This window comes from Zosterops lateralis, assembly GCF_965231275.1.
Source record: "Zosterops lateralis genome assembly, chromosome: 6".
In the NCBI taxonomy this organism is placed as follows: Eukaryota; Metazoa; Chordata; class Aves; order Passeriformes; family Zosteropidae; genus Zosterops; species Zosterops lateralis.
This window is the reverse complement of record NC_139761.1, coordinates 32138799-32149849: the sequence shown is the minus strand read 5'-3', so window position 1 is coordinate 32149849 and position 11051 is coordinate 32138799. Positions and strand designations below refer to the sequence as shown.

The 11051-nt window shown below is 36.3% G+C and overlaps 1 long non-coding RNA gene across 2 annotated transcripts in view; it reads right to left on the bottom strand.

The window, feature by feature from the left end:
* Nucleotides 1-11051, bottom strand: part of LOC310910881 — a 35152-nt gene that overhangs the window by 2366 nt on the left and 21735 nt on the right. For both annotated transcript variants that reach the window (XR_014590419.1, XR_014590420.1), the window contains exon 3: nt 8293-8418. This is a non-coding gene — a long non-coding RNA (uncharacterized lncRNA). The remainder of the gene's footprint in view (nt 1-8292; nt 8419-11051) is intronic.

Sequence of the window (11051 nt, the reverse complement as noted above, 5' to 3'; positions counted from 1 at the left end):
GATTACTAGTCTCTTAATATGTTTCTGATAGATGCTGAAATGCGCAGACAAACCAAAACCGAAATTCTTTGTCCATGTCAGGAAGCATTTTTTTTCTAACGTGGGGATTTAGGAAATTACATGGGTAGCTTAAGAACTATATAAGCAGTGACTAACTGAAGACCTCGAAATCACTTTCTTGAATTTAATTCTTAAATTCTTCTTAAACTCCAATCCCAGTGCCTAATCTTTTGTATTTACTAAAATGTACTGTGATTAAATACAACACTAAGAATGCAAGATTAATCACAATAAAGTATTGTAACAAAAAACCCCATCAAAAGTAGGAAGACCTGACCATTCTTACAGCAGGATTTGGTGAAAATTAGTTGTCAATGAGCTATGGAGTTTGGTCACTGGAATCTAAATTGTTTTTTGAAACTGGCTATGCCTAATACTATTTTCTGTGTTCTGGTCTGGCATTTCAATGATTTTACAGTGATACTCTATATTACTGCAAATTAGTAGGACTTAATCAAATGGAGACACACATCCCATTTCTTCCTTTTCTTAGCCTACAGTTTTCTACAGTGTCACTTGTTTTTGCTCAGAAGAAACCAAAGTATGCCTGGAATCCTAATTTGGAAAAAAAAAAATGTAGATTTGTGGTAGTAGTGGCATTGACTACCTGCCATGAAGCTTTTTAATGAGCTTCACCATCTCCATATCAAGTTCAGCAATGAATGCAATTTGATCCCCAAAGAGCCTTTTTCAGAAACCATGTAGCTTTTAAAGGACCACATATAATATATTAACTCTATTTCGATGAAAAACAAATCTGCTAGATACTTAACAGACTTCATCCTGAAGTAAAAGCTGGTATATGATGTTGTTCTTGGCAAAATAGCCTCAGTCTCCTCAAGAGCTTTGATTTTCTATTATCACCCCTTTTCAATAATAAAGAACATAGGGTAATCAAAAATGTTACATGCAGGAAAACACAGTATGTGCAGGAGTTATATTATTCTCATGCACAAGGACCAGATCCCTGTTGCTATCAATTAAATTGGCACCACTTAAATTCATGGAACTATCCCAATTTATAGCAATTCAGGTCTTGCAACTGCATTCTGCTTTCTAGAACTAGAAGCAATTGTGACTGGTTATGGCACATAATATACCTATCTTTTTGAACAAGACATTTGCTCAGGCTGCTCTGATGACCTATGTTTTAACCTAAGGATGAGCCTTCACATACTATGGTCTCTTCTTTTTCTCCCCTTTCCTATAACTCCTAGTTTCTTTGCCTTCAGATACAGATGAATACAAATGAACTAAGTTTGAATGGACAGTGATCATTGCACCCTTGAACTTAATTTTCCTTTCTTCAAGTCAACCAAATGGTGAATTCTACCATAAGGGGAATCAAGTCAAAGAAGAGAATTGTTCACCACAAATATATTTAATCAAAACATAAATACTGAACTAGAGCATAAACATTAACAAAATTTACCTTTTAGACACATATTTTTAAATAGTTCAGCAGTTGGACAAGGGGCAAGAGGTACAAATTTAAACAACAAGTACCATATGAATATGAGGAAAACTTTCCTTCAAGGGTGACAGAGCACTGGAATAGGCTGCCTGGAGAGATTGCAGAGACTCCTTCTCTGGAGATATGCAACACCTACCTATGTGATCCTGTGAAAACTGCTCTGGGTGAACTTGCCTTTAGCAGGAGGGTTGGACTCAATGTTCTGCAAAGGTTCCTTCCACCCTTAAACATTGTGTGACTCTGTGCCTCTCTATGATTCTGAATTGTACACACACCCCTTTTCCTTCACTCCATGCATCTCTTATTCTTGGAGTTTGTTGTAGCCAGCTTCCATCTTGAGCTTTTCTTCTCCTACTCTCATGTTGTCCCTGCTGGCTTCCATCAAACATGTTCCTTTTTCCCTTTATTTTTTTAGGTGAATCAAGCTCTCTCTCTGCTCATGCAACCTAAACTTTTTGCACATTTTTGTTGATTTACAGGGGCCACCTCAGGTCACTACCACTCATGCCTATAAAACATTTCTCTTTCTTGCACTCCCATTTTGAGTGTAGGTCTCCACACACGCCCCAAGGGCCACTGGAGTGTGTGGAGAGGTCCAAACTGACAGAAGAAGTCCCAGAAAAGCACTCGCTCTTAGGTTCAAGTCTCTAGCAAATACCTCACTGTATTTCTGAAGTTTAGTTTTTACATGGAATTTATAATAACAGGAAAGAGAAATATACAGACTTTCAGTACTTGGAATGGCAATATGTCATGTGGCTAGGAAAGGTATGTCTGGGAGTATCATATAGCTGTTACTCAGCCTAGAGACAGAGGAGCTTTGTGTGGTGTGCTGAGGCTTCTTGGGCAAGTCAGACCAAAATATAAACACATGGTTGAGGCTGTTCTGGCTTAGACTGACACAGACAAGTTTCACACCCAAAAATAAGTAGCTATTTGTTATTATGACAACAAAAATTTGTAATGGTAAAAAAAATTAAGTCCCGGAATTAGACCCATCTGACTCCATTTTCACAACAGGGCAACCTCTCTCTCCTTACAATCCTCATTCAGGCAAGGACCAGAACAGTTTCATTTCAAAGCACACTAGAGAGAAGATTTATGGATCATGTTCTGTCAAGCAGAGGAAAGTTGCTCTTTCTGGAGACCTCACAAGGGAGAAGCTTGCTTCTTTCTCTTGAAAATCAGCCATCTGATCAGTAATCTGAATTACTCCAGAAGATTCCATATTTTATTAGCTTTCTAGTCATAAAGAATTAGATTAAAAACTTGCAACCACTCAGATTTTCAGCAGTAATAGGATTAGGATAAGAATAAAAAAATTTTGCAAAAGTAAAAAAAAATTGTTTTTTAGAGTTTTTTAATACCCTGGATTCCAATGTTCTAAAAGATAAAACAGGGAAGTGGAATTTTTCTCTTTGAAACTATAAGTTACGGAGGGTCCATTTAGAGTAGGATACTCTAGGGTTTGTTCATGCATTAAAAAAAAAAAGCACAGTCTATAAGGGTGGGAGAGAAGTGGTTGTTGAATGCCTGCATGTTTATTACAGGACATTCAATATTGTCATTGAAAGGGAACAGATGGAAAGATCTCAATCACAAAGATTAATATAGGACATCTTGTAAGTTGCCTTAGTAGGAGCTAGGTATTTTCAAAGCTTACTTGGCAATAGTGTTTTTATTTGGTGAAATTTATGGTCAGAAAACAGCACTCTAGAGGAAGGAAACAGGCCAGTTTCTTCTTTCCATGCAGTACAGAAAAACTCCACAAGTCATCAGTGGCATAGGTCCCTTTGATGTATGTTTAGGCAAAAACAGTTGCAATTGGATATACAAACAGCATATAAAACATATTTCTGGCAGCAGAAAACACAGTGCCTTAACAGAAATTACATGTACATCAAAGAGTTTGAGAAAGAGATTTTTGTGATGATGAGAATGGATCCAATACAATAACCAGTAACAGTCACTTCATGCTGCACACAATGAAGCTAAAGCAAAAAAAGTGTGCCACACAGTGAAATTGGATACTCCACAAAAAAGCCTCCCCAAATCCAAGTGAATTTATATTAGAAGCTTAATTTTATTACTGGCATACTACTGACTACATTACACTCTAGGACTCTATTGTGATTTGTAGTAATTTACTAGTAGTAAATTTAGTAGTGGTAGAAGTTTACTAGATTTGTAATAATTTATAGTGTTGTAATGTAGGTCAACTACTTAAAAATGGCAAAGCCACTGCAGAAGCGAAGCTCAATGGGTACAAAATTTGGCTTTTGAAAACAGTGTTCAAGAATTCTCTGAATTCAGGCTCTACTCAAGCAGAAACACCAAACCATCTGTTAATCAACCAGAAAAGTATATGTAATAACATTTACTGAGCACAGCAGCTGAGATAAGCAACCTCGATTTCCATTCCCTTAGAAAATTAATGGTTTCTATATATTGTAAATGTATAGTTCTCAGTTTATAAAATATCTTTCTTTTGCTTCTTCTTAGTGAATGGAGTTACCTTGTCACTCATTCTAGGCTTTTGGAGACACCTTTGCAAACTCAGGATGTGTCATGACTCTTGTTATCATACCCAATTATTCCTCCATTCACCAAAAGGAAATTAACCCCTTCATTAAGTCCATTTTCTGAGAAAATCTAGATACCCTGGAGGAGTTTCAAGTACGTTCTATGGGGCACACAACTATGGTGAACAATAAAATGCAAACAAAAATATGTAAATAAAAAAAATCCACCAAGACCTGGTTGATATGAAGTATTAGGGCAATTAGATTTTCTGTTTCTTGTCCAGAAATTCTATTTTAGTCAAGTTTTGCACCAATTACATTCTTTCAAAATTCATCCTCTGTTGCATTGCTGCAGAACCATCAAATTGGTTCAAATATAATAGTGGCCCTGTGAGCACAGACTTGAAAAGAAATTAGTCTGCAATTACTCACTAATTTGATAGTGGCCAACCAGCGATATTACTTACAACTACTGTTTAATGTAAGATCACGGGTCTGAAAAAGGACCTCAGAAGTCAGTGTCCTGATATTTTGTGCATAAGCACTTGGTATTCTTTATCTGGAAATGGTGTAAACATTCTTTTGTCTAAGACACACTCCACTTTTGTTATTATTGTATTCTTATTACTCTCTACTAGCATGTTGCTTATAAATTATCCTCTGGTCTATTTTTTTCTTGAATAACCTCAAGATATCTCTTAAATCACACAAACACACATTCCAAGGGGAACGCAATCCATTACTTATCTGTAAATGCATCTAAATATTTTCAAGTAAAATAAATTTGTTATGGAGAAAAAATGTCAGAAAAACCCTTTAAACAGCTTTAGCCTAATTCTTCTGCGAAAATGGTTCTTATAACATTTCAGTTTCTTGCAGACCCGAAATTCTAGAGAGTCTTCTATTTACGTAAAATCATAATTATTTAATCACTGACTCCCACTCAGCTCCCACAACAGCTCTAATTCTGACTATGGTGATGTAACATTTTTAAGGGCTGAAAAAAATACTGCCGGTTCACAGAGGGGATGTGAACCTCAATGTTCCTGTCTAACTGTGTTTAGAACAGCAGCCTCCAATTAGAGCTTCTGAGAAAAACTCAAAAATTCTCACTGGAAGATCAAATTGAAGCCTTTTGAGCCAAAGATCTCTATCTTCTGACTCCACAACACCAAAAACTTTGCTTATTTTTTACCATTTCTTTTAAATTCTGTATACATATGTATCCACAGACAAGTAAGAAACATTTGTTGTCTCTAGGCAACCCTGATTTAAAAAAAAAAAAAAAAAAAAAATAAGCCCATGGGCTACAAAAACCTTTTTAATCTACTACACTGACAATCTTAAATAGTGTGCAAGTTTTTAGAAATACTTATTTAGGGAACCTGAAGCAAAGGTGGCAGAGCTGTCTGCAGAGATGTATTTTGTTTTCATGGTAAGATTCAAGCTTTCAACATTTTTTTGAAACATTGCCAAAAAGGAATTGGGTGGCAAGAGCCAAACTTTCCCATTCAAAGGCATCTGTTGACTGTTGAAACAAGGAGCCTGAGAGTCAGAATGCAATTTGTCATCCCAGAGTATTCTGAAACAGGTGGAAGACAACCTGAATAGCATCTGTCAGCACTCCAGCCCAACTCCCTAAGTACTGCTCACAAAAGGAAGCACTTAGAAAGATAAGGGCATTAACCTTAGGAAGATAAGGGCATTAACTAGCCATTTTGTGTAAGATGAAAACTCTGTCTAGTTCTGTCTCTTTCAAAGTTCTGTAGCAGAAAATAAAGGAAGTGATTAGGAAAAACAAAGAATGTAGAGAGCAATATACTTATGCATTTACATAATTCTCCGCTTTCAACTAAAAAAAATAAATTAAAACCCTCAAATATGTTAAATTTATTTCTACAGAAAGGTCTACTGATAAATCTTTTGGTCTGCACAAGTTCAAGGACTAAATTTATTGCTGCTTCCAGAAAAAAATACTAACAAATTTCAAAGAAAGGGACAACGACCTGTTTTAGATTTGCTAGTGCTCTTAATTAGTATCCAAGCATGAACACAATTCTTTTCAGCAGGACATGGTACAGATTTTCCAAGTTCTGGATCGGAATTCCCACCTATAAATATTAAATTAATGAGACTATTTTTTTGTCACAATTACATCATTGCAACTCTGCTGTAACTAAAATACAAGCACAGCAAGATACTATCATTTTTGTTTATCCCTCTCTAGTCTCACTTATGGGAAAGAGTGACTATAGTTAATTTTTAAATCCTGCGGCTCAGCTCTGCTGTGAACTACTCAGCTAAAGCCAAGATCTGTCTTCATTATTGTTGCATTTCCTGATACCTACTTCCCACAGCTTCAGCTAGCACTAATCACCTATGAAGAATTCTACCAAAGTCAAAACAAGAAGTTTTCTGTCATACTGGGTTTCATGATCTCAACAGACAGAAGAATCCCTGACGTGGGATTCTATTGAATTGTCTCAGATGAATGACAAACCAATAAAATTAAAATCTGAATGCCTCCATAGCCTGTGGAGTATCTTCTCAGAACCCCACTACTTTCATTAGAACTTAATCAGCTGGAAGTGAAACAAGGTCTGAGAGACTCCTCCATGACAGTTCTGCAAAATCTCAGTAACTCTATCTGTTTCAACTCACTATGTGACAATAAGTACCTACTCCATGCTCCCAAATAAAAGCTTAATGATTTGACTTGTTGAAGTGTTTTCTTTTCTTGTGAACAAAAACCTGTCATTCTTTGTCTGTCTTTCCCAGTCAGCTTCAGTTTGGACATTTTAAAAGATGAGAAGTTAATGGAATTTATTGGCCAAAGTCCCATAAATCTTAGTAAAATACAATTGTCCATTTTTCACAAATACGTTCCAAGGGAATGAGTGATAAACAGAGTAGTAAATGCAGCTGAGTCAATGAGTGATCTGCCTGAAGAATGCTTAGCCTTGCAGCAAAGGCAGAATGTTTACTTGTGATGAGAAGCATTACTGGAGATAATAATGAATGCAGTTTTTATCAGTTACTCTATAAGACAAATAACTTTCCAGTACTTTTCACTTATTTTACTCTTCAATTATTCTCATGTCTCCAAGTAAGTACCTTTTAAATAATATCACTTGCAAATCCAGGCAAAAAGTGGCTTTTGGCTCCAAAGAGCTCTGAAGAATTTATAAGCTGTTTTTCCTCGTATCCTTGGAGCTACTCCCAGTAGAAGCCAAATTCATAAATCTGTAACTCAACACCAAGAATGACATGTTAATCTTATCAGTGTTGTCAAGGTCTAATCCAATGACCTCAGGCATAGGACATCTGACAGATGGTGAACCACAATAGCTAATTCTATTTCAATTTCAATGAAAGCCCTTTTAGATTATTGTTGTTTTCTTATGTGTTGTTACACTGAGATATAGTTCCAAAGACAGTGAGAACTTTCAGTCCAGACTAAAATTCAAGTCCTTACAAAGGCCCTGGCAAGCATCATAGTTCAACAAAGTAGGTGGTAGGCACATTATCAGAGATGCAGGGATTTGTTTCAGATAATCAGTATCCAAAAGCTGAGATGCTGAAGTAATCTGAAAATGTGCTCTCTAAATATCTCAGTTCTAGACATCTTTTTGGAAATTTCTTCTACTGAGTCTAAGGACTATCTAGGAGCCACATTTCATGTAATATATCAGTCCCTCTTCTTCTGGACAGAAACAGGAGATAGTATAGATAAATCCATTATGAAAGTCAAAGAACAGACTGCCAAATACTTGCAAACCTTGCTGAGTGTTCTAGACACTTCAATCCAATTGGCCAGTCTTGATTCATATATTTCTACCAAAATCAAAGAAGGCAAATAGGTTCTCAGCAGCATTATGAGGATGAATGTTTGCTCTCAGATGTACTGCTCCATATTTCACGTCAAGTATGAGGAAAACCTCAGCTCAACCACTGTGAAAGCAAAGCAATACTTCTTTCTTTCCATAGTGCTGTCTAGAAGAGACTATGAAATGATTTTTCAGGTTTATGATGTGAAATCCTGGACCTGCTCAAATTAAAGGCCTATCTCCTGCTGACTCTAACAGAGCCAACACATGAAGACCTGAGAAAGAGCTGGAGAACCTGAGAGCAGGGAGGAGCCAGGCTCACCCTACCCAGCAAGTGTCTACCACATGTTCTAAATGTCCGTGGGTCTCTGCTGCTTATTGAAAAAGAAAGTGGCAGTGGCATTCTTACCTCTAACGAAAGTTAATTAATATCTTCCTTGGAAAACGTTAGCTCTGTCCAGAATCACGGTCCTGATTATGGTGAGATGACATGGCTTGCCTGCTCATACAGCAGAGGAGAATCCTTCCATAGCAGCTGCATTTCATGAAAGAAAAAATTCAATTACTTGGTAATCATGTCTTGTTGCATATCCATAAAGAATAGCTCTGTATGGCTGTGATTAAGAATATAGTACACTGACACTGCCTTGTTCTCTTGTCTATTGCAAAGTGAACCTTCTCCAATGCCTCCCTGGATCCTGTTAATGTTTCAGCAGACACAATCTAGTTTTGAGTTATTTCAGTGAAAAATGTAATTGAATTTGAAAGCAGAGTACTTTCTTGTCTTTGAATAACAGGATCATTTTGGGTTGAAAGGACCTTTACAGATCATTGAGGCAATCCCCCTGCCATGGGCATAATCATGGATAGAGTCTTCCCACTATACTTTTGTTTTGTTTTTAATATATTACTGTATATACTCTTGAAAGTAAACAACTGTAAATTCAGTTGCAAATTCTAAAGATGAGGGCATAAACTTAAGACACTAGTTACAATGGACAAATGAACATTCCAGCAAAGTATGTCACCTGCTCAGAATATTTGCAGAATTTTTTTGGAAAACAGAAAAGTTTCATTTATTTTCATGTCTTGATACATGATTGTGCAACAATATCCAGTTTGTAGAATGCTATTTATAAAAGTTTAAATAGGTAAATGCAACATAAATGTATTACAGAAGACATCTAACAGAAAGACCAATGGACTCAAAATGTATCTATTTATCCTATTCCAGTCACCTTGACTTAATAAGAAAGTTTTGAAGTAGGTTGAAATCCCCCAGAGTTCTCAATTCATTGACCCTACCATTGTAACTTTCCTAGAGTGCATTTTTATATCCAGGGGAGAAATCACTGAGAATAGAAGACTATTTCTTCTCACCAGAAAACATCTGTGCCTATACTAGATTTAAAGTGAAGGAATTAATTGTGGTATTTCCAGCATCAGCAAGCAATTGCCATCTAAATATTTGTTTCCTCTTACCACAACTTCTCATATGTAACTATTAAAGGAAGAAACATAAAGGTAGCATTTACATATGTCGATCTTTTATGGAAACTGGAATTTGGACAGTTTAAAGCAATATGGCTATTTCAGTGAAAAATTGTATCTCATTTACAAGAAAAAAAGTCAGGAAAAGAACAATGATTTTTAAAAACTATGAGGGCAATAGAAAGGTGCAATGATTTCCTCTGAGCTGAGAGACAGGCTATGTGCTCAGGAAAACAGGAGCAATAAGTTCAGCATGTAGAGCAGAACTGGGAAAAAAAGTGTTTCAAAAAAAGGCTTGCTGAATTCATCTGTCCTGCTGGAGATCTTTTGTATGATTAAGAGATCAGTGTGTGTTAAGAGCCTTTTTCCAGGCTAGGTTGCTAAGCCAGCGTTGTGTTTAGCCAGTGCCAACCTGAACTTCTGAAGTTATTCTGCAACCTAACAACAAAAGCTATCATTGCACATATTTTTAGCATCTTTTGTTTTCCATACAAAAGAAACAAAAATTTCAGTTGTGAATAAATAACTCTTTATCAGGCCTCTGCATTGATGAACAAGTCATGATATGGGCAACAAGAATCTTTGAACTGCAAGTGCATGAGCTGTTCTATCTACATCGTATTATTTTACATTATCATACTATGTGGGTTGTGACAGAAGGACCGTATATCTGTGTCCTGTTGCAATGCTTAAGGAGTCACCAAAATATCACTTTTGTTTAATACTAGGCAATAAATTTAGTATCAGATTTGGAAAAATAATCTTGTCCCTAAATTTAGCCCATCTTTCTCTGCTTTTCTGCAGCACTTCAGCTTCTCCAGCTGAGCCACGCCATCTCTAGCTCTGAATGAGATAAGCAGCTGTCATATTTCCTTCTGCCATTCACAAGAAACAGGTGCATCCAGAAGTGAAGCAGAATCTAAGTGCCAGATTTTATCTTCCCTTTGGGTACATATTCCTAGTAAAAGTGCCACACACTGCTACTGCGTTTATTACAGTAATATCTTGACACATCAAGAGGAGCCCTTCATTGGGCTAAGCCAAACTTCCCATTTGCTACATGTGAGTCAGAATTTTATCAACCCTACTTTTACTGTGATCCCTTGATGCAGCGCTATTAACAGGAGTTAACAAGTAATGGAAAACTATTATGACCATTAAAGTATGCAGAGGAATAGTAGCCAACTCATGCTTATACGTATGCCAGAAACCAAAATACACATTTTTTCCAGTTCACAAACACTTGAGAAAGGAATTTTGGCCCTGGCAATCTTGGGAAAAATCAAATGCCTGAAGGACACTTAGTTCCAGCAATGGTGAAGTTTTTTCTTGATTTCAGAAGGCAAACCAGGCAAAGATATTGAAAAATGTTATTTTAAAAGTAAAAAAAATCAACACATTTTATTAATGTTTTGAAAAACACACATATTTTGGGTAACTTATTTTCAGCCAAATACTGAAACCATTTTTCTAAACTTTCTCAGGAAAACTTATTGAAGTCAATAGGAGTTTTGCTCAGTGAGGACTGCAGGATTTGTTTCTAAGAGCCATTAAAATAATGTGTTTATTACTGAAGCAGTAGCAAAATAAGCACTCACTATGAATCATGCAAAATAACAGTTTCCTTTAAAGACTAGACATTCATGCAGATAATTCCATCAGATCTCTGTGGACTTG